Below are 25,579 nucleotides of genomic sequence, written 5' to 3' on the forward strand. Positions count from 1 at the left end.
TGACTTGCATAAAGATACATGCGCCTGTTATCTGCTATCATGGACGAAAACCACAGGAAGTCCCAGTTGTGGGAGTGATAGACCAGAAGGCTCCAGCAGTAGACACACAGTTAATGTCCATTATTGAGCCTTGATTAGATAAGATGATGAGAGCAGAGCGCCTTGACAAAAAAAACACAGATCCTCAACAAGCGAGAGGGTCACATAACTCAATTTAAATCTTATTTAAAACCTCAAGACAAAGCCACATGAAAAGATGGACGAAAATATAGCAAACATCATCAGGGATCCTTGCACTGTCAGACATTACGCTAAAATGCATATAAACCGAAACCAAAAAAGAAAGCACTGAATTTGACTGAAGTGACCATTAAGACTGATTCTCCGCCAGGACACACACTGGTTACCTATTTAAAGCAACACTTAACAGCTGTTGGAGGCACTCTCAGGTATCGGCAGATGTCAGCTAAAAAAATCCTTATATGACTCAGTGAGCGCACACACAGATATGTGCAGCGGTGAACTGGTCGGGGAGGAATGTGCGTGCGTCACCGCTTCAGCCTGATAAGGGAACATCACAACATGATGACACTTGGTAAAGTCAACAACACTGGGTAAACTAACAGGTTGTGTGTCTGTGTGAATAAGAGTGAATCATCCCAACGAGGCCTAGTGGACAGATAATAGTTTAGGCAGAGATAAAGAGCTGTACGAACAGAATGACTGTTTTATTCCCACTCATTTCACTTATTCATCACCTAAATGTTCTGCTTTCTTCATTTTAGAAGAGGCAGAATTCCTCCTGGGATTTCTTACCTCTTTTTTGTACTGTCATCTCCAAAGCGACACACCTTCTTTCTATGATAAATGTGTCAATTCTATAACATGCTGATAGAAAAACTGACTTTGCACTCACTGCACACACTATTAAACTAATAGTGCCCTACTCAAACTAATGAGAACAGGCCTCTGTGTCTACAAAATGTGAGACATTCTCTCCACACCAGGTGCCACGGAGCATACAAATGCATTATCAGGCTTATCGGAGTGTTGAGATGAGATTTATGGTGAAAGCACTTCCTCCTCGCATCCGTTTTTTTTTTTTCTTCTTTAATGCAGACTCATCCCAGATGGGTTGGGGATGAGGAATGTGCAGGAGCTGCCTGTAAATCATGCTCCAGTCTGTGGTTTAAAAAGTAACATAGAAATCCTGTAGTGAAATGTATTTAGTGGATGATGACTTGAACGCAGGAAGCTTCACAGTTCATGATGAGCGACAGGAAGGTCAGTTATTGTATTTTTGTCATTTCCTCCAGTAAAGTTCAGGAATAACATCTCATATCAGCTGCTGCTCTCCTCCTTCCTTTAACTAACTCCCCCGCTGCCATGCTACTTTTAAAGTCCGCTGAATATATGCAAAATAACAAGTGATCATCAAACTCCTCAGTGATGAAGAACTGGGCTTTAAACCAGGCCGGCCCCTGATAGCTGACAACCTCTGCCTGCAAACACTCTTCGATTCATACGCTCATCAATAGCTCTTAAGGTAGAGCACTTCCACCCTCTGCCAGTCTGCTTAAGATCCTGCTTATTCACTGCTTTCCCATCCTCGTACAAAACACACAGCTCGGTTGGCAGAGCTTGGCAGTGCTTCATCAGCCTGAACCTTGGCATTAGCTGCCTGCTGCGGCTAAATGAAGTCCTCAGTGGGGAGAGTGAAGGGTAGCAGCGGAGAAGCTTATACGAGGCAAATGTGCAGAGCAAATGGTGTATAATAATGCATGGTAAATGAAGAAAAATAGCAAGAGAGGAGAGTGAGTGAGTGAGTGAGTGAGTGTGAGTGTGAGAGAGAGTGAGAGAGAGAGAGAGAGAGAGGAGAAGGCCAGTGACCCCACAGAATGCAGAGCAGGTAGCTGCTAGCTGCAGGGGATCACTGCAGCAAGAATGCTGCAGCTGCCAGTGCAGAATGATGAGAGGAAGGAGGAGAGGAGCAGTGCAGCAGAGGTAGCAGGAGGCAAAGTGATGACACATATTTGCGTACAGATGAATGTGTGTGAATTCTTCTTTCAGTATGCATTTTTATACATTGAATAACTGACTGCTTATTGTATATTACATGTTTTTTGGGGCGATGCGGTTTTGCTTCTAAAAGGAGAAATAGATCTTAATGAGCAGTAAATTCTAAGCAATGGCATCACAATTCCCCAAGTTTGTTTTTTCTCACTCCCCCTCCGCCCAACCTGTGTGCGTGTACCCAGGGGAAGAAAAAATGCGCTTAGCTGTAGCAGATTCACAAGACACCCTGTCAGAGTCAGAGATGATGGAGCAAATGAGTGCAACTGCTACAGCGCTGCTGTCCATCTCTGCTTGTTGGAGGCTGGGACTGGGATTTTAAAAGTAGAATAAAACAGAGTCTGTACACTGAAAAAAAATCCACTCCAGCTGTATTTATTCAAATTAAAATGAAAGTTTTGATCAAACAGATTTTCATTACGATAACTTGGATAACACAATAGTTATTTTAATGAAGGGCTGTGTGTTCAAAAGGCTGTTTTTTTTCTACTTTTGCACTCTGCCCCTTTTTCTTGCAAACTTTGTTGCTAAACCTGCAGCCAGGACTAACTTTCAGAGCTTCCAGAAGATTGCGATTGAGATTTGTATGTATTTTGTTTCAGCTTTCAGACATGTTCTTATCTTTCATCCATCTTTTATTTTAGATGGATTGAACACATGTTGGCAAGCTGTTATTGCAGCAACAGTGACGTAATGAGTGTGGGGCTAAAATTTCAGGCTGCATGATAAAATAAAAGCGTGCTAAAGAAAATTACTCAGGCTGTTGCAGATTCCAGTCAAACTTTACAGCCATTTGCTCAATATCAGACAGGCTCATAACTGATTATACAAGCTGCCTAAATATATTAGCACATGCCTTTAGTCTCAGGATATCAACAAGAGGAGATCCTTTTCCTCTTCTACTGTCCATTTTTCATGGCCTTTGCTAGTTCCGGATTATTCAGGATGATTTCAGCATGAGCAGGATATGAACCAGTGTCCGGACTAATAAACTAATACTAAATGCAGCTCGCTGAATACACCTTGGCCACATATTGACCTTAAACAGTTGTGTGAGCAGACACAGACGGTGGAGTAGACAAGAAAAGGCAGTGACACATCACACACTGTCTTAGCTGACTAACTTGACCTGATAACACACACAAGCAGCTGCCATCTAAGAGCGGCAAGTATATCTATTTATTGAGTGTACTGACCCAGATGTACAGTACAATGTATGTATATGTATATATACACACACACACACACACACACACACACACATACATACACACACACACAAATTATATATCTATATGTATCTCTCTCTCTCTCTCTCTCTCTCTCTCTCATATGTAAATTGTGTGCCACTCCTGTGTTACTTCAGGCTACAGGGAAGGAAGCATGGCGCCGGCATTGCACCCAACAGGAAACAGACACACAAAGAGCAGAAGAGGCTAGAAGGGGGAGAGGAAGGAGGCAAAGGTGGGCAAAATGAGGTGGACGAAGAGGAGAAACTTAGAGGTGAAGAGGAAGTCAAAGGAACCAGAGGAAATATTTGAAATACAGAACATGACTAGAAGGGCACCGTGAGTGCTCAAGCCACCGCCAAGCCCGGGAGCCCATCCTTCCATTGTGATGCATGTGCGAATATAAAACTGAAAATGTCATAAATACATGAAGAAATAGTTCTGCCTAAATTACTCCTGAGAATTCCATTAAATGGAAGAAAATGTAAAATATCCCGTCTTAGGCAGCACGGTGGTGCAATGGTTATAACTGTCACCTCACAGCAAGAAGGTTCCAGGTTTGAGTCCCGGCTCCAGCACGGGATCTTTCTGTGTGGAGTCTCCTTGTTCTCCCTGTTCCTGTGTGGGTTCTCTCTGGTTCTCCAGCTTCCTCCCACAGTCCAAAGACATCAAGAGAGGACGAGGCTGATTGATACTCTAAATTGACCGTAGGTGTGACTGTGAGTGTGAATGGTTGTCTGTCTCTATGTGTTGGCCCTGTGATGGACTGGTGACCTGTCCAGGGTGAACCCCGCCTCTCACCCGAAGGCTGCTGGGATAGGCTCCAGCCCCCCTGTGACCCTTAACAGGATAAGCGGGAGACAACGGATGGATGGAAGTCCCATCTTACACACAATTTACTCCACCAAGTTTCACGTTTAAACTTGGCTGGGTAATTATTGTGTCCATGCTACTGATAGACACATGGCACTCAAACATAAGCTCCATCACAGAGAGTATCAATATGGAATCATTGACAGAAGGGAGAACTAGATCGTACCGGCCAGATGTACAGTCTTCATCATCAGTCACTCATTATCTACTGATGATCTTTGAAAGGAGGAGTTTTTAACATTGTGGAAGTTCCTGGTTTTCAATTACTGTGCTAAGTTAAGTTAGGCTAGCTATGTTCCCTAATTAGCACACACGCGGTACATTTAGAATATCTCGTAACTTGCTCTCAAAAAGAAAGCAAATTCACAAATGTACTATTTCTTGAAGAGATTAACAGTAAATTCAGTTCAGTGAAGCACAGATAACAGAAACGATCACTAACTATGACAAGATTAATGATATTTTGATACACTTAAAATACAAACAGAAAATGATTTGGGTTTCCTGCAGCTTGATGGCTTTTAGTAATCTGCAGACACTGTGAATATGTGCAGAAACGGCATACATGAGTCAGACTAAAGAGGCCTTAACTTACACTTCAGAGCAGCTGTTTGTCTGGTATGTTAAGCTCCTCTTCCCAAATTCTCCATCCTGCGGTTGAAACACACAAACAAGGGGCAAGGGGTCAGCAAAGTGGGCTCACTGATCATCATAATATCAAGATGCACACACTCACGCCACCTTTCAACATTGTTATGTTTGGCAGTTGGTGAGGCTCGAAGCCCTCGGCAGGACTGACAAAGCAGTCACTGTAGGGGCAATCGTTCACAGTCAAGCTTACAGGCTAAGAATGAGCTAACTGCTCAGATATGGGATGCATTTGTAGGCTTTGCAATAGACTCATGCATGAGCAGACAAGCCGTGTTTGGCCACGACAACAGAAGGCTCTATTCAGTTCTCTGGGGAGGCACTGGTGCACACAACACACACACACACACACACACACACACACACACACACACACACACACACACACACACCATTATCATAATCATCATCATCCTAGGAGCTCTCATCTGCTTCAAAACATGTGCATGCTTTTACACACACACACACACACACACACACACACCGCATTCCACTACAGTAGCATTCCATATGTTTGGTTAAGCACAGAGAATCCAGATTTAAGACTGGAGTCTGGACTGAATTAAAAGGATGACAGGGGAGAGCAGGGGGGGAGTGAGAAATGAAGAAGAGGAGGAGGGACTGAAGGAGAAGAGGAACATTCTTGTGATCTGGAGGTAGCAGCGGGGCGCTCAGGTATTGAAGGACCTGTACATTAGGATGCAACATCGCATACAGCTTGAAAATTGGACTGTAGATTTCAGGGCTGGGAACCTAATGCTGGTTCTTTTATGGCGCCAACTGATTAGTTTCAGTACTACTTAGAATCAAAGATGCTTCATCATTAAATATCTGACAAGTAAATCAAAACAAGTTGTGGTCGATTTTTTTTATTGCTATGAATCTGCTTTGAGTGGAAAAATGCTAACTTACTGAAACACAAAACTCAAGACCAGAAAAGGTTGAATGGAATTAAACCACATTTTGGTAAATTGGTTTATATGTTCATGTGATGAAACTGTCCAAGCAACCTTTTGCATTCTACAGTCACGAGACAACTCATAAAATTCAGTCTGCTTACCTGAAGCATGCAAAGTTCCAAATCAAAAACAAATACAAAACTAGAAATGCTGCATTCCGTTTGTATGCCTGTATGATGTTTGCCTGTTACAGCGACCTTGACCTTTCCTGAGACACTGTTTTAACAGGAATAGAACAGACATCATGTGAACCTGAGGTGCTTTTGACCTTTGACCATCAGAACCTTTTAAGTTCTTCCTTGAGTCCCAGTTGATGTGTGTCCCTAGTTTGAAGAAACTCCCTCAAGACCTTACTGCAATATCGTTAGAGAGAATGGGGCAGAGAACCTGCAACCACACTGCACGCAACACGAAAGCGTAAAAAAGGCAAAAACTGACATGATGGAATATGACTTCTTAATCAATAGGCTCTGGCTCAAAGTCTCACATGACATCATAAATTTATTTACAGACCAAAACTAATCAGTAAATCAGTAAAACCACTGGATTTGTGCCTAAACTATTTGAGTGAACCATTTAATTGCTGACGATTAATTTTAATGGGTGGACTAATCAAGTAATGCAGCTGTAAAAGCATGCAAAAGTCTCTCTGTCATCGTCATGAATACACAAGAGGTTTCTGTGTTTTCTCCAGTAGCTGAGCGAGGATAGACACTTTGATCATGTAAGTAGCTGCTGATAGACACTGAGCGTCTGTCTTTAAGTTGCTACTGCCACTCTCACCTCTTCTGCTTTCTTACACATCTTCTGTTGTTCACCTTCTGGGGGAAATAATGATGAACATTGAGGTCTTGCTTCAATTGAAAATTGTGGTGCTCGGCTTTGTCACGTCTGACGATGGCAGCAGCATAACATCAACACTCTGCTGAATCATCTGATGTTCTCGAGGTGCTTCATCACAATCCCGGCAATCCACAAGACGCCAAGTAGCCTGGTGACCAGAGACCGCATTTCTGTCTGTGTTTGTGTGTGTTGTTGGGGGGCGTATGTGTGTTTAGGAGGAGGGTCGGAGCTGTTCATTCAGACAGTTCCGACATAACCAAACACAACTGAAAACAGCTGTCTTCTCCCTCGCTACCACTCGCTTCCCCCTCACAGCGAGTTAGGATGGGGAGGGTTTGTTGCGTTACTCAGCAGAATAAACTGAAACAGTGTGAGGTGGCATATCCTCCAGCGTCAGCCTCCCTGTGTGCATGCAGTACAGCCTCCTACTTAGAAGGTGATGACAAATAAAAACACCTCTCTGGAATAGAAACAATATGCGTCTCACTCCATAATATCTTTGCAGAGAAACGTCTTTTAAAAAAAGGTCTAAGTCAGATTCATGACGGTCTTAAACCACAGAATTGTTTGCACCTGTGTTCTTATAATATTAAATCCCATTGTCAGCACCATTTGTTACTCATTAGCGCAGGTAAACGCCCTGCCAACCTCCATAAAAATGTACGAGACAGCATGGCCGTGAGCACAAATAGTCAAGAGAGACAGAGAAGTCAAGAATACCCAAAAGGAAATTTAGCACAGACGTCCGATGTAAGAAAATAATCAGTGCTGAATAAAGCAAATCATATCGCATATTAATCACAATGTCTCCAAAATCCTACAGTGCCACTGGTGAACCGGCTGCAAGAAGAGAAAAGCAAACAAGCTTCTGTATTCATCAGTCGTGGACATAACTAATATTTGTGAAACTGACACAGTTTTAAAAATGTTTTGATCTCTCAGCTCATTATCTTATCCATGCCGCGCTGCTTGACCTGCAACAACACGCGTGACCCGCGGTGGTCCCACACCTCAAGTTAGAGAGGCAACACTCAGCATGTCATCAGCTGAGTGTTTGGACACAAACCCAGGCCCTGTGACATTAGGACTGATGAGAATTGAACTGATTAATATAAATAACCATATATATCTCTAATTCTATATCTATATCTATCTATACACACACACATACATATATATGAATGCGTGAATATATAGCTTATCATGCATAAAATGCAATAACTAGATATTTTACACAAATATGTCAACACTTGAATGTGTGTGCAAGTACTCAGAGAACAAAACACAACCTGGAAGAAGGTCTCTCTTTAGAACAACTGATGAATGATCCCCTGAAATTTCCCTACGAAGGGAAATTTCACTTAGTTCTACATAAATAAATCGGCACTTGAACATAATCCAATTAATCTGTGTTTTTTTCCAGTTCTTTTTCTTAAAAATATACTTTAAACATTAGTTTTATTCAATAAGAGCAGTGTGATGAGCTTTTTTCTGGAAAAGTGGGAGACGAGAGACGCTGTTTTCACTCTGGAGGAAAATGTTATTGTGTAATGTTTATGTGTTAGCATGGCAATATCGTGCATTTCATGTAAGGCTGTTGATAAGATTGCAGCGGTTTAGCTTACACTTTCCAAGCATATACATCATATTTGTACACTGATCACGTGAGAGTCCACACACACACACACACACACACACACACACACACACACACACACGCGAGGACCTTGCATATCTGGAGGGGGACGCTTGAACCCGTGTGGTAGGTGGTGGGATGTAACTGTGTTTTTTTAGTTTGAAAAATGGATAGACTCGAACAAAGCACAGAACAGGGTGTCAGCAAGGAAAGGAGGAATCACCTCAAGTGAAATACAAGAGGAAATGAAGGAGAACGAGTAAAAGGGGGACGAGAGGGAGAAAGAGATCATGTTCAATTTCCCCTCCTGGAGAACGTTTCTATGCCTGAAACTCCATCCTGGGTTCCACTAGCAAGGAGGGCCTTGTTTGCATGGGAACCCATTTTCTGTGAGTGATTAACAGGAGGGAGCGTATGTGCGTGCACTGGGGGTTGTAGTTGCAGAGCGGTCTGGGGTTGTTTTGTCTGCTTGGGGAGGAAAGGAATGCCCAAATCAAACACAGTGAACAGGATGCCCAGAGACAGACAGAGAGAAAGGACAAGGCAGAGACCGAGGGTGAGAAAGAGCAAGCAGAAGGGGTGAGACAGGAAGCCAAGGTCCAAAAAGTAGCAGACAGAAGGAGTTTGCAGGAAAAAAAGGTGAAGAAGAATAGAACAAGAGATGGACTTCTAGTTTGCTGCCAATGAAGACTTTGAACAACATTCCTCCTGCTGCTCTTTGCATTCCAGTACAGCAACAAGGTGGAGTAGGAATTTTGTCTACACGCTGTCAGACAAAAAACCATCAACCTCCTTAACGGCACCGCAAACCTGCAGAACCTGTCCTAATATCGAATGACTTAAAGCCCTCAAGCCCTCCCTGTTCCACAAATAACAGCCGAGACTTTCACACACTACTGCTGACTACACAGATGGATTAGATCGTTCCGAAATAAATCTACACTCCCGGGCAACGTCGATATAAAAACCTCAATCTAGGATGATGTCATAAAACAGATCTGCCATAAATTCGGCCTTGACAAAGACAATAACTTTCAGTTTTGACTTGGCGCTGTCAGAGAGACCGCAGTAATAAACATTTAGTACAATTATCATGATTCAACAAAAAAGTAAAATGTATGAGTTCATGGCCTGACTGCTTACTTGTATGGCGTGGCAGAGTGTAGGATCAAATACTTGGGTCTCATCTTGTCAAAATTTTGAGGACATCTCGTAGGGTTGAGCTCTGAATAAAAAAATGTTATGCTGGCATTCCCCCAAAAATGTTCACTTAGAACATTTATGTTTGGTTATCTTCAGGCACAAATAAATAAACATCTTTTTCTGTGGCAAGCATGTGACCGCCGAGTCCTTCATGTATGGTTGAATGAGTAATTATAATCAGGGAATTCACAGGAATCTTTTCGACTGCGTTGGCAAAGGCGGAATATGTGCGGCATGTGGTGGATCCAATTTGCGTACACACCTTTAGATTTTATTCATTCATTTTAAAATGTACTATTTAATAGGGGATACCGAGCTGTAATACCGCACAGTTCCTCTAGAGGCAACGCTGTAGCTTCCACAGTTCTACTACGATCTCTCTGGAGCTCACTGCTCAGCAACAGTGCTGCGAAGCTCTTCACCACAGAAATTTCTTTCTTCTTTCGGTCACTTACCAAAGCTTATGACCGTGGGTGAGTGTTAATCATGTTTCTAAGCTGGTGCTAATGTTTCCTTGTGTCTTACAATAGGGGAGGAGAGCCCAACTTCCTGTTAAAATCCTCTTGATATTTAATACTTGGCATCTTATCAGCCCGATACTCGCCAAAATCAATTGACATCAGAATATATAGATATAATTTGAGCCTGAATCATGTTTTGACAGATGAAAGTGTTAATCCTTTAACTTAGACAGGCAAGGAAAAGTATGGAAATAATCAATGTAATGGTTGGTTGGTATCTGAAGAGGGAACATTACATGGTGGATACATGAACGTTTCCTTTTATGTTTCATAAATCCTGGTTACAACCCTGTTCATACAGAATACAGCAATAAAACAACAAGACAAACTTGCCTCCCTTAGTTCCCCGTTGTTTCAAAGTTCAGTTTTCAAACACTTCCTTGTGTTGTCTGTAAACTGGACCCTGCCCATGCAGGAGTGAGCTATTCCTTGACTGGCAGAGCAGAATTGATAGGCTGCTATTGTTTCCTTTTAAGGTCAATTGTGTCTCAAATGCTTGGCATGGTTGGGAGTACAGATGCAGCTGGCTGGCAGCAGAGATAAAACACTAATTTAACAGCATTCTTCTGTGTTGTCCACACCTAGAGAGGAAGAGGAAGGGAGGTACAGATGGAATGAGACGGGCTGAGAGGAGCCAAGAGAAGGAGGTAGAGAGGTAACTGAAGACTGACACAGGGAGGAGGAAGGATGGCCACTTACCAATCTATTCTATTAATGATTTAATCAAATCATAAATGTTTCACTGACAGGCTACTGGCTCTTCTGTAACACCAATCAAACGGTGTCCTCTGACTGAGAAGGGACTTGTAAACTACCACTAATGTGCCAGGCAGTTTACAGTACTTTTGTACAGCACTGGACGTGTATGGGCCTACAACGATTGTGAGCAACAATCTCTTTTGCCACAGACTTCAAGCCTTGCTGTACCCATATTTGACCAGGGAATCAAAACACAACATGTGGTAACTTGTTTGTCAAGGAAAAAGGCAAGCCTAATATAATGTACACACACACACACACACACACACACACACACACACACACACACACACACACACACAGAAACATCTCACAGGGTGACAAACGGAAGATCACAAAGTTGATTCCCCAGCCAAGTAGTCTGAGGAACATGTACACGACTCCCACTCTGAATTAAAGCATCGGATAACTGTCTGAAATGCAGTGTTTAAGTATTCTGCGGGCAGAGAGACGGAGAAGAGGAGGAGGAGGAGGAGGCCCGGACGACCAGACCGGCTTAGCTTTACAAATAAATCCAGACGCAGGGAGAAAAAAGGGAAATGGCTGAAGTTGGATCATAAAATATGCCTGGTATTCCACAATGTTCCACAGTGCACAAATGAGCCACTCAGGGACTTGGGAGTCTTATGGGATTCCTGTGAGACTCCTGTGTCTGAATTTGTACACACACACACACACACACACACACACACACACACACACACACACACACACACACACACACACACATTAGAAATGTGTCATACGATCATGAGAACAAATTATAACAATCCTGACTGACTGAGAGGGCACTGAGTACACAGGTAAGGTAGGTTGAGATGGTGTCTCCTCTCCTCTCCAGATGACTCACTCGCCATTTCTGGGCGCTCCTGTAATCACTGGTCAGCATGTTGGAACTCAAACTACCTTAAATAATATCAGTTCAACAATAAGCAATTATGCAAAACCGACAACCGGCTTCTTCATCTGATCTAAGATTAAAGTACATTGAATAAAAATGAAAAAAAAAAAAGATGATGAAGTCACCAAGAACTTTTGACTAATTTCTTATTCAACATTAATTGTAGACCAAACACAGTTGAACACCAGGATATTTTTTTGACACCTTCCTCAAACTTTACCAAAGGATTACTTGTGTTTGTGTTTAAGTGGGTGTCTACAGGTATGCAATTATATAAATATATGTATGTATATATAAGCCGAGATTCTTTTCATTCATTGAATCTAATTTCAAGTTACAATCATATCGTAAGGTTCCCTTATTCAGACAATAAAAAAAATTAATGAAACTCATCAATCAAGTCTGATAAAAATCCCACGATTAACAGGTGACATTCTGACCTTTTTTCATCCATAACGACATGCACGTGCGCACACACACACAACTGTTGCGTGATTTGAAATTATTCGTCTCTGTTGTTTGCATGTGAACACTGGATATCAAAATGGCGTCTCCAAAAATAAGGGTATAGGTTGCCAGTCTTCCCGCCCTGTCTCCAGCATGAGGTGTATATGTCGGTGTAATATCTAACACAACAGGAGTCTTAACTACTTGTAATTGTTGTTTTCCATTCAACCCTCATACCAGGTTGGGCTGCTTGTCCATTTGAAACCATTAAAGGAATGTCATTTTCCACATTTCACGAGTGATACAAGGATTCATCTCCGATTTCTGTTGCGTTTTCTGCTACCTTATCTTGACAGCTCATCTCCTTATGTGAGCTATTAGGTTCTTGTTTGTCATCCCTTCCGTCAGCATCTACCTGCTCTTTCACTGCAAGTAATGACACACTTTCATCTAAAAAAACAAAACAACAACGAGACATTCTTTACCCGCCTATTTTCTGAAGCTTATAATCAACTTTCTTTGGTAGGAAATCAGGGATAGTTTCTATTTTTACTGTTCTGGACTTAACAGTCCAAAACTGTCTGAAAAAAAAAAGGTTTAGTTGTTTTACTACATGTTTTACTATTTTAACTTTTATACTGTGGTTCAGACCAAAAAAACTGAATCTTGCTGACTGGTTGTCCTGTGAGCTGCCTGTCAGCTGTTGACTCTAAAACCTGTCTTGCGAATGTGCTGTGGCTTTGGGTTTGCCAGACCTCTTCCTGTCAGGCCTTCCTCCAGTTTCCAAGAGCCTTCTGATGCTGGAGGAAACTGTCCTCACAGACACCTTGGCTTTCACCTCACTTTCTCTGAAGCAACGACCCAACAGTCTTAAAAAGGTCTGTTTTCCTTTATTAATGGCATTTTTCCCCCCACTATTATGATGCAATATATGACTCCCTGCAGTGAAATATTATCCAAGTAATACGGCTAAGGGTGTATTAGCACAGTCTGTCCCAATAGTGCTTTAATATAGACAGACAGCTTGTAAGTAATCAATTAAAGTTGCGACACATGTAGGAGTTGTTCCACTTACTTCAGTCATGGAAGAAAAGCTGTACTTAATTAACACATGAGCCTTGAAAATATCCTCATTTTATTTTTAACTGATGACATTTCAATTAAAAATCTGGAAGAGGAAGTTCGTTAGATCACTGATGGAATGGTTATGAAGTAAAAAAGGAACAAAAAGCAATATAATAAGTATAGAAAGAGAGAAAAGAAGACAAAACAGCAGTGAACGAGGGAACCGGAAGAAGGGGAAGTGAAAAACAGCCAAGTTGCCATGGAGTCCCAACATTCCTCTCTCTGAGAACATGTATATTTTCTGATCACAAGAAAAATAATCTGCAGGAGGAATTTTATTTTGAGAGCCGCCCTGTAGACTCAAGTCTTAGAGCAGGTCAGACTCTGTGTGTGTGTGTGTGTGTGTGTGTGTGTGTGTGTGTGTGTGTATTTGACTCATAAAGTTGTGGTGTAAGAGCATCTCATTAATCTCATGAAGAGCATGTGAGGATCCAAGTCCAGATATTCACTCACACACACACACACACACACACACACACACACACACACACACACACACACACACAGTACAAAGAGAATTTCTACATGCCACTTTAAAAAGATGTTGACAAAAAGGTATCAATAGTACAAAGTCCATCTTTCTCTTTCACAACCTCCTCATCAGTGCTCTCATTTTAAGGCCAATTTCTGTTCCTCTCACTGTAGGAGTTAAAGAAAAGGAGTGCAACAATTGGTGTACAATTTAATACTTTGGAGTAGTGTTTTAAATGAAAAAAGGCCAGTACTCCTCTTTCTCCACATACATTCATATGTAGTGAGTATGAATATAGTTGGCTATATTGCAGATATTCACAACATAAATTAATTTACTAAAAGGGACTATGACTTGTCAGTATATTACCATATTAGCAGTGTGTGTGTGTGTGTGTGTGTGTGCGCGTGCACACTATTACGTGATTCTTGTAATGCAACATAGAACCAGATAACATTGGCACTTCTAATGTTGTTCTGGCTACAAAATGGCAGAAGCAGAACTGAATGCAATGTGGGAGCAGCAAGCTAATATTAGCCACACTTTTAGCAGCAAGAAACTTGTTGATACAAATCAAGTAGTAAGACCTACAGCTACTGCTACTACTGCTACGAGCCTTCCACTGGAGCCGCCAGCCATCCTGATCCTAAATGCTAATTCTGGCCAGCTCAGTAATTGTTTCAATGTCCACATCTCTCCTCAGTTTGTCCATGTATGTTGGATGTAAAACCTTAAAAACAACACCAGCAGTGATGATTGGTCTGATTTTGTTTGCTTGGATTTGTCACTGCTCATGACCAGTGCCTCTGGGTAATGCAGTTCAGAGAGTACTGGCAGCATGTGAGAACTGCCAGAATGCAAAAAAACTGGTGAGCTAGACAAGAACAAGATACAAAGATTAGCCAAGCAGCTTCACAATAATTGCTCTTAAACTGTAAAGGCCTTGACTAATTGGCAGTTGCTCTGTTCTCAAGCCTTTCAATGATGCTGACCCCTGCCCCCCTTTAACTTCTTTTCCTCATCGAACAGCACAGATAAATCACAGCAACAATGACGATAAACGTCAGGAATAACAGGCTGCCTGCTGCGTATCTCCGTCTGAGCATTTTACACCCATCTCCTCTTCTGCTTTGGAGTTGATCTTGATCTGAAATCTAACACGGCAACCACAGCCGGTATGATGTAAAACAAAAAAAAATGTTGAAGAACATATTTGTCGAACAAATGAACACAGGAAAAATGTAGTAAGGTGATGGGCCACCTCGCACTTTAATGCTCTTCACAGCAGTTTTTACCAGTTTCCACTCAAAGGATGAACGCTATTAGATGTGGTTCACTGGGGCACATTTTCATCTTGAGATCAAAACATACATCAGACACAACAGAGCACACCCATGCGCATTTGATGTTATCCCCGTGGACTCGACCACAATCGGCAGCCGTAGTGTCGTTACAACAAGCACCTAAAAGCAGTACTTCTAATTCTCAAAGTGTCAGTCTAATTTAAAACAAGAGGACTGAATGTTTAAAACAAAGATTTCAAGACTGACTGGTGGCCTCAGGATGAACCCGACCTCTGCTGGGCCCTGGACTGGTACTACCACAACAAACTACTGCCAACCATCATCACATTGGTTGGTAGTCATCTGACTGCAAATAACAGACCTGGACATCATGAGCAGTAACTATAATGCCACGGAAGAGAAGTTGAAAGACATATTACAGCTCTGAGAACATAAACGCTCAACAAATTGCAGTGATGTTACCCAAGACATATAAACCCTGCTGCTGGGTGAAAGACTTTGGTTCAACATTTAGCCTTTTATGGATATTATTGAGGTTTATGATTTGATGGGGCAGGTTGGACAACTTGTAGGTGGCACAAGGAGGTGTTTTCAAGTATTGTTTTACCATCTGTCTGTATTGCTTTGGCTCTAAATAAGGAATCGGTTGTCTGGCTCATCTTCCACCACCAGGATCATAAGACTGACAGAAGCCAAAGGCATGATGTTCACCTTTCCTTGGCGATAACATTTTCTGGCTCCTCAGCTAGGATCTCCAGGTAGAATGAATGCAAAAAGAATGCATCTTGAACCAGACTGGAATGGCTCCTGAAATATGCCAAATATGCCCCTGACACCCCCCTTCTTGAAGATGTAGGCCTGCCTGATAGCCCACCCTCATTCCCCTCTGGTCCCCCAACCCACAGCATTCCTGTGCAGTACACTTCACCCAACGCATGCTCACTTACAATCACAGATGACCCAGTCACATTGAAATTATCACAAGCATTAATAACACAAGTTTCCACCCAGCTGACCCAGACATGCCTTTGAAGAGTTCAGATTTCTCTTTTCATTAACTTCCAAAAATACTCCTGGACCAAGCAAGCTAAGGGGGGGGGGGTGACAGGAAGAGAGTGGTCTCTCTTTTTCTGTTTTTTTTGCAAGAAGAAGAGAGAATGAGACAAGATAACAATCATGAAGAGAGAAAGGAAATATTTGCCTTTTGAGGAGGAGAATAAAAGTGTAGCAGAGGAATTTAGAAGAAACGTCTTAACTTAAGCTCCCCCCATTAAAATGTCTAGGTCCCTCTCTCCCCTCCCTCTCTCTTTGCCTTGCTGTGCCTCCTACATGCTTTTGAAATCTGTTTCCTGCACTTCTTTCCTCCTTTTTTTCCCCAACATCCATGAGGTAGCCATTTTTTTGAAGGAGGAACAAAACAGGAGCACAGGGGACCTCCTGTAAAAACACATGTTAGAGACTGAAAAGTCCAACAGAAATCTAAATCCCATACAGGAAGCAGTGGGACAAAATGAAAAACCAAAAGCCAAAAGGAAACTCTTGTGTTTTAGGTTTAACCTGAGAGCATGTCAAACACAAACCCAGTAGCAGAGTGACCCACATTATAAGTCAGTGTGGTTCAAACTCCAGTCATACGGGGAGGCTTAGCTTGCCAGGCGTCTGATTAAATATTACAGGTCTTATCACCTGTCGCTGTCACGACACACTGGAGCCCAGGATGCAGGGCTTGTGCAGTTGTGAGCTGAAACTGATAATTAGAGCAAATATTTGGCTGCAGAATTTTGAAAATCTAAATCTAAATGTGGCATGGTGCTATTTTCAAATCACAGCAAGGTTTAATATTTCTTAAAAGCTAATTATGCGTCAGAAATTACAGCCGTGCTGCGGAGTTATCACATGTAATAGTCTACAAACTTCAGAAAACATGTCCCCACAAAGGCAAAAAAAAAAATTTCATTTTGGTAGGTTTTTCAATGTAAACGAGAGTGTAAAACTTCCCTTAACCCTAGAATATCACAAATCTTACTGCAAATTCAGTCAAAATAATTTCAATTCTGTATTTTTTTTTCAAAATTGTGCAGCCCAATCAATGCCATGTTTCTGTATTTTGATATTTTTGTAACCTCTTTTTTTTGCCAATAAAAACACAACTGTTTTAAAGTCCTTCATCTGTTTTTATACCATGTTTGAGTCAAAATGCATCCTTTTTGCCTCTTGGCACGGCTACTTTGGGGATGTGTGAGCACAACAATCATACAACCAAAAAAAGTGGGCCAAAAAGAAAAAAGAAAAGAAAAGAGACCTTGTTGAGTAGGTGGTCACGGTATGTTTCTAACCAAACTGGTGCGGTTCATTCATGCTGAGAATGTAATCAAACTTTGGTCCAACCACACTATCAGCGTATTTCTCAACAGATAAACATCAGCCATCTGTGAATGCCTTCTCATTTGCCAAGAGGCTGGTCAACAAGTTGAATATTGTCTGAGATTGATATCTGGCGAATAAATTGGTGTATTCATGCTTTCTTGGCAGGAGTATTTTGTAATGACAATGGCACTCATCAGAGAGGGTTTGAAAGAATGATAACCTGACAGAGGGAATCAGAGTATTAATATGAAGCTCCATAGACAGGTAATATTACAGTCCAGGATTCTGAGTTTTTTTCTGTGCCTGCTGAAATCAAAAATGCTTGAATGTTTTAAATGGGTTTTCTGAAAAAATAAAAAAAATTTGCAACAACCTTGCGAGACTTTTTGGTGGATTCTTTCGCGATAAAAATTGATTGAACTGGCAAAATAAGTGAGGTTGGGCAAAAATTGCGATTGTTCAACAGGAGAAATGTGCAACACCCGTGTCACAAAGCGTAGCAGAACTCCAGTCGCGTAATGGTGTCACTTATAGTGCATCAATGAAAAATGCAACGTTTTGCAATTTTTTTGCAACAAAACCACTGTCTGTGATAAAAGTGCGTGAATTTTGAAAATATACAAGCCCTCCATATTCTGCACTGATTTTGCATTAATTTATGCAATCAAAGTGCAATTTTCTGGAAGGGCTAATATGGTATACTTGGGCATAAAAGGAAACCTAGAGTTTAGGAGGTGACTCAGATGAGAAACATTGCCTTGAAAAGTCAGAAGACTAAACAAGCTGATTCACAGGACAGAATTAATTATATGAGCTACACCACAGACTGGAGATCAACAATATGTAGCCCACTAGAAGCTGTGGACGAGCTGGAGAAAATGTCAAACACATGTTAATCATCAAGCAACACAACCCACAAATAATAAATTATTCTCTTGTGTAGCATCTATGGACTAACAATATCCCTGTGTGTTCCCTTGCGATAAGGAAATGGTGGACGGTTGGGGAGTCAAATGAAGACCAGATGAAGCAATCCCCCCCCCCAAATCTCAGTTACATGCCATAGTTTGAGAACCTGCACATGGTCAACAGTAGGGCAGCTGCCTGGGTTTGGGGACTACAGGAGAGCAGTAGATGTTCATAAATTACCTGAAATATGGTGCTTAGAAGCAGCTTGGAAGTCAGCGTTACAACCTGTGGATAATTCCTGAGAGACGTGCCAAAGGTGCATTGAAAACATCTATTTAGAGCCTTCTAGTGTCTGTGCCAGTTTCTAACTTGTCATGACAGAGAGCCAGAATCCATTCGTCTTATCTGAGTGTGCTGATACTCCAGGTTTTGTTTTAGCCCGTCGTGTAATCCGGCATTTATCAACCTCACAATTTGGCTATGACAAACCATCAGCACTTGTACATGTTCAAAGTTAATTTTACATCAGCCTCACTTGCTAAGCAAATTCCAATTTCATAATCACCTGCTCATGTAACAACACAGAAACTCAATAAAATCCTGTGCAGGCCAGTAATTACTGGAGAAATGAGATTGGCTGACTGGTTACAGTGTTACATAACGTACAATGTCATTAACATTATCCCCCCAAAAAGTTGTACAGTCAGAAATTAGGGATGTGACGATTGGTTGACTAAGTGGCCAACATTCAACATGTTCTCATGTTGACAGTAAAAGTAATCATCAGATATCTTTTCTTTTTTTTGTCTGCCTTGTCTTGCGTGATCCTGGATCAGATCAGTGCAGTGGACCTGTCGTCAAAATAAAACCAAGAATTCTCTATTATTACTATGGTTTCAAAACTGCTGCCTTTGACAGTTTTCTTCTGAAAATATTCCAACCAGAAGTCAGGTAATTCTGTTGTTTTCTTGTTAGCAGCTAGGCTAACTCTCATTTGTGCTCTGTGCTGTATATGTACACATCACCCCTCTGCTGTGTGGACCAACTTGAGCCTTATTGATTGATTGATCATTCACTTTAACATGTAACATAATGTGGGCCTACATATTTTGTAAGCTGAACTAATTGTCTGTGAATGCCTGAGACATCATTACATCCCCATCAGGAAGTTTGAAAAAGCCTGAGATTTGTTCAAATTAAATTAGATGTATGAACTTCTAAATACATTTTTTGCCATGTCATAATATATTCTATTGACAGTCTCTGCAAACAAGACAGAATGTGATGGTTCACTTGTTTCAAAATATGGAAAAATGTTATAACAAGCTGATTAAGGTGCGGGAGGGGGGGGGGTGGAGGGGTGGGGGTTCAAATTACATTTCCTGCCGTATAATTAACATTACACAGTCCGGTGTACCAGCAACCTTCAGAGCAGATCTCTGTGATGCTGATTGGGTTCGCAGTCACCTGCAGGACGCAAATGGTGAGGCCTCGCTGAGTAACCACGTCACCACAGGACTAAGGCCCACCAGAGCAGCCGGTAATGAGGAGGCCGTTTGGCACGCTTTGGGGTACTAACGAGAGGGATTCACTGAGCCTCACACACGCAGAAGATATTGTATGAACAGAAGCCATTCTTGCCTTGACATGGAATTCTTAAAGAGAGGGAGCACATATCTTTTGAAATTAGATGCTCAGCATGTGTGTGTGTGTGTGTGTGTGTATGAGTGTGTGTGTGTGTGTGTGTGTGTGTGTGTGCGAGAGAGAGAGAGAGGGAGTGTTAATGAGAGCCTCAGCAAGGCGTGCGAAAACTTGGAGCTGAAATGTACTCCTGGCGACGACTTGCTGAGTGACTGACACTCTCAGCCTTTAGTGTTTGATGACAGATCTACATGGCTGGGAACAGCAGTGAGGAAAAGTGCTTTGGCACGCAGACATACATGCACAGACACACACACAATAAACTCACCAACGCACACAAAGTTCAAGTAGTTTGAACTCCAGCTGAAATCACACAGCCGTGCCCCGTCACTGGCCCGCTACTGATAAAGAAAGCTGGCAGGGAGGTCAGGCAGGAAAGGGGTGGGGGGGGTGGGGGGGTCATGAGAGTAGTGGGGGCAAGGGCAGGAGGAGAGGATGAAGAGACAGGATAGTGGGCAAAATACAGGGAGAGGAAGGGGGGGGGGAACCCACAATATTCAGTTTTAATGGCTTTACTCAGTGGCCTAAGAAGCCTAGATAAAGTTCTGATTGCTTACTTGTCCGAACTCTTCAGTGTCCAGTTTGAATTGACAAACCAAATCAGAGGAGGAGCTTTAAAATCTAACTAGTTGTAAATAGAATGTGGAGCAATAGCTCAATCGTAATAGTGATGGATCATGAATACCAATGATGATTGCAGTTTCATGAAATGTACTGAATGCAAACACCCATGACTGCACATGACAATTACGCAAGTTCAGCTGCAAGAACGAACCCACAGTCCGCGCCCTCCCAGGCTAATAAACAACCTCTCCTTGATAATGGGGGCATGTTTTGAGTGATGCGTAGCAGCCAATTATGTGTGTTGTTTGGTTACACCTTTAACATGTGACATCAGGCCCCCAAAACTAAACTGTTGCACTGATGTTGATTAATGCCCAAGCAAAACTCACAGAGGCCATGGTATCATATTCTAAAGTGTTTAAAGCCCAAACATATTCATATTAATATAATAGAAAAGTCAAAAAAGTGGATGAATCTAACAAAGGCATCCTTATCTTCCTCAATGTCTGCTAATACACAACCACTGCAGCTGTCCTGTGTATTGTCAACAGCAGCCTCCGTACCGGAAACTGAGCCCATTATTGCATTATCACACATACACACACACACACACACACACAAAAGGAGACGCACTCACAGGCTGTGTGTGGGCTTTAATACGAGCCTCTAAGAGACCATGATTCATGTGTGCTATTTCAAGGAGGCCCCCTTTTTGTAACACTTGCAACACCACTCTGTGTCCTGTGTGCATCAGCCGCTGCTCTATTCCGGGGCCAGAGGGTTACCAAGGCTAAAAGTGAGAGTCCATCACTAATAATAACAACTGATGCCAGCACCTAATTCTATCCAAACTATCTATTACAGCTTATAGGTATCGGCTATGCTGCATGGACTGCTCATGTTCACTAAGTGCTGCTGACCTTCTTTTCCCATTTATTTATAAGAGAACAAACACTTGACCCCAATGTCCAGTACCTTTGATAAGTGTGAACCCGGCACCAGGGCCAAATCAGCAACCTGTACTTGGATCTCAAGGTGATCTGGACTGCACTTAGTGTGAGGGGGTTGGGTACCACCAAACCACGTGACACCCCTCAAACAACATGTTCCCAGTTCAGCAAGTGGTCCATAGAGTGGTTACACTCTTTAATATTTGGGAAATTTGCACCTGGAAATCTTGACGTTTGGACTTATTTTTCATAACTCAAATATCACTTTTGTTTTTGTATAGCACTGTACTGTCATATATACAGGCACTAGAATCTGTAGAGGTACTGGCATCATAGCAATATTGGTTCAAATGATACCCAACACAAATATAAGAGCACTACTTTACCAAATAGAGGAGTGCACTGCTATTTAGATAGTTTACTCCAACTCTACTCCTTATTTCTCTGGAATTGAATATGCAACATTACAACATCACATGAATGCTGGTTGAGAAATGTGCTCAGGTACACTACGAAGAAGCTATAGCATATGTGAGAACGACTCGAGAATTTAATTTGTTTGCATACATGTTTTAATATTGCTAACTCTGTCTTACAAATTAGATTTTCCAGAACAGCGGAAGGTAAATGAAATATCAAAAGATAATTTTAGGAGAATTTAAAGCCATTTTAGCAGTAATAATATCCATGCACTTGTAATACATGGCGTCGACTGCATTTCCACACTAATGTGATTGTGCTACACTAACAGCAGGGGCTCTGTGCATGAACCTTGATGTGCTGAGTGGCAGTAAGACTACCACTGACAGGCTGGGTTGGACATTCCCAGCAGTTTGATTCTCCCAGGCAGAAAACCTCAATACTTTAATTTAATCCCCAGAGCAGTCATTTAGCCACTCCGTAATCCCCAGGTCCACTGCTTAGTCTGATAATTACCCTTATTGGACACCCATAATGATTAGTTTTTGGTTTCACCCAAAGCATTGCAGGCAGTTTCATGGGGCGGTCGCGGCATTCTGCGGAGTGGAAAACCAATCATGCGTGGTATAGCTCAGGTCGTAAAAAATGAGAAAAGGGTATGATTATTACGTTGCATGGCAGGCGACAACTCCTGGACAGGACGTGTCTTTATGTAACTTTCCCTCTTTTTTTTTTTTTTTTGGCTTCTTGAGAATCCCCAAAGCAGGTGGTAATGGTGGCATTTCTTCTGTGTCAACAACTATCACTGCAATCATGCTCAAACAAACTGACAAAGGTCAGACGGGGCATCTCCAGGGAATGAGCTCCACGAAAGCAAACGTACGTTCCCAAAGCTTTAAACGTGTGGATCAAGTAGTAATCGGAAAAATCTCACGCTTAGCATTGCTGCTATTCTCCTTTGATTTGCCCCTTTTTGAAACTCTTCACTTCCAAACTGACAGGATGCTAACAAACTACAGATATTCCCTCCTCATGCGGTGTAATAATCCACTCCGAAATACCATCGGAAACCCTTTCATACATGGCCGTTGAACATCTACCGCTACAACGAGCCGAGAGAAAAGTGGCAGCACATGCTGGTAGCTCAGCTGGTATAATCTACAGCTGTCTGGGAGGGCGAGCCTTACTGGAAAGTCATCAGAGTGTGTTTTTTTTTTTTTTTTTTTTGTCTCTGTGTCTGAAACAGGTCAAGGCAGGTCCCCTCCATCTACTTTGCCTCCTTGTGCTGCTTTTTTATGAGCCCCACCTGGCAGATTAGTATTCCACCAGGACAACTACCTCTTCTGCTGTTGACACAAACACACACACGCCACTATGGTAGCACAGGGCACACAGTGTTCAGACCTCTGCCACCTTGGTTGCATACGTGTGTGTGTGTGTGTGTGTGTGTGTGTGTGTGTGTGTGTGTGTGTGTGTGTGTGTGGCCCATGAAACATATTACACCACCAGACACACATATACACAAACACGCACAGCGGGCATGCCTTGCCACACTCAGCAGTCAGGTTTCTATCCACATGTATTGTAAAAATTAACCGAGTTAGAAATTTCAGCTAAAGAACATGTATGCACATCAACTCCAGTAGGTGGCGCTCTAATAGTCCCATTTACCGCTGTATGGGACTATTAGAGCTGAAGAGGTTACACCAAGTTGAGGGAATCATAAGAGCGCCAGACAAACATAGGAAACAAAACATTGGGATGGATACAAACCATATGGATGGATGGATGGATGGATGGATGGATGGATGGATGATGGACATGAAGAATTTTAAACAACTATTACAATGGCTGTGTGACTTCGAGCCAGACATAAATTCACTAAATCTGTCTCTAGCACAATTATCTTTCATTGATACACCAACTTTTCCACCTCCCCAAACCCCCCCATCAAAATTTTAATTTGCGATATTTATTCAATTTTCAATTGTTTCCAGAGTTTTTTTTAAGCATAAATTAAATAAATGTTCCATGTTGCCTTAAATAATCTAACAAGGCTGCAGTTTTCCTCAGTTTTGATTAATAAATATATTACTCCCTCCAACAGGAAGGCCAAAACCAGCCAATTTTTCACCTAAAGTGGTGATGGAATATGGAATCAGGTAAGGAGGAACCTATTCAAATTAGTGACAGCTCTGTTTAACATGACGGAAATCAGCATTTTTAACATACTGACTTTAGTGGATGGATCCACAGATGGATGCACTCCATTCCAAATGTATCAGTTCCAATATCAGAGTTCCTGTTTTGACTTCGAGTTGAGGTGCAAAATAATCCTGACATGTCATTAGTATCGGCAGATAGTGTTCATATTTAATATGTTAGCATCCAATTAGCATCTGTGCAGAGCCTAAAGCTGGCCCAGTCGCTTATTCTTTGCTCCCCCCAGCAAACAATGCAGTAATAATGACTAACAGGCTTTCCCAAATTCAAAGGAAAAACACATTATTGTCAACGTATTTTTTCAGTAGGTCTAAACTGTAAATATAATTAAAAATGTGGTTTTTATACAAATATTATCAACAAAAGTTTAAAAAAAAAAACCGGTTCGCACATATCACCAAAGCCTCGTCCTAACAGAGAGGAAGTCACGACGAACGGTAACATTTTTTTTTTGGCTTCATTCATAAAAATACCATTAAATTAATTAAGGCTGGAGGTCAACTGTTAGCCATGATACACATTCTGATGGACTACATGCAGCCCAAACATGCTACATGAACAGCTGTGAATCTCTATTCTAAACTTCAGTTGAGGCGTAAAACGGTGCGTAATAAACGTAACAATATGCCGTAAAAGCTGCAGTGCGTTTAAAAATAAATGTAGGCTACATTTGACCACCTGAGGTTTTCGCCGCAGTCTTGGATGCTTCCTTTTGGCTAAAACCGAGCGGAGGAGGAGGACGACGACGACAAGGAGGAGGAGGAGGAGGAGGAGGACTGAAAAACTTGCCGCAGTTCAGACTTCTGCAGTCCCGACTGACTGGGTACTGGAGCCGCTGTCTGAGCCCCCAACCATGTTCACACAACTGTAACACAACATTTAAAAGAGTAGACCGTACCTTAGCTGGTCCACCGCCGGCTCCCCAAACAGTAAATCCACAACTTGCCGCGGTTTGAGTTCATGCGGACGGTCGGACTCGCTGCTGCTGACACGGCGAGGAGGAGGACAAGTTCATCCAGACAAGACCAGAGAGTTTCTGGCGACAGGGGTGGCGCTTTTTTCTTTCCCCCTCTCCCTAAATCGCTTTCGTTGGTCCTTTCCTCTCGGATATTCCCCTCCCTGGCCCGTTGGAGATCAAACCATCACATTCCACCGCGTCCTTAACAATGAAAAAAGGTGGGTTTTCCTTTTCTGCTGCCGGAGGACCCACCCCTCGGGATGACTCTGCCCGGTCTGACCGCAAAGAGAACGCCCTTCTCGGCTGCAAGGTCCCGCCTCTCTCCCCCTACATAACAAGCAAGCCAGGCCGGTGCATGAGGAGCAATGAATCCTGTTTTATTCTCTTGATTTGGTTGTGCTGGAAAGTAACTCTTTTTTTCCATAACCAAGTACTGTACTAAAATTCAATCTCAAGTGATTTTTTTCTTGAGTATTTATATTTCAGGGGACTTT

At 42.1% G+C, this 25,579-nt stretch overlaps 1 protein-coding gene across 3 annotated transcripts in view; it reads right to left on the reverse strand.

The window, feature by feature from the left end:
- The window catches only part of luzp1 (leucine zipper protein 1), a 45,145-nt gene extending 19,817 nt beyond the window's left edge, over positions 1-25,328 (reverse strand). Inside the window, exons 1-2 of one of the 3 annotated variants that reach the window (XM_086182652.1) lie at positions 25,026-25,326; positions 4,771-4,826 (exon numbers count right to left, since the gene is read on the reverse strand). The gene's annotated coding sequence lies outside the window, so the exon portion shown is untranslated. Of the gene's footprint in view, positions 1-4,770; positions 4,827-25,025 lie in introns of all 3 variants that reach the window. The other 2 variants (XM_086182654.1, XM_086182653.1) reach the window with 2 other exon arrangements.
- Between the last annotated feature and the right edge of the window lie 251 nt (positions 25,329-25,579).

The sequence above is a fragment of the Aulostomus chinensis genome, chromosome 17 (assembly GCF_037954235.1).
Source record: "Aulostomus chinensis isolate RoL2024-O1b breed Wild chromosome 17, RoL_Achi_v1.0, whole genome shotgun sequence".
Taxonomy (NCBI): Eukaryota; Metazoa; Chordata; class Actinopteri; order Syngnathiformes; family Aulostomidae; genus Aulostomus; species Aulostomus chinensis.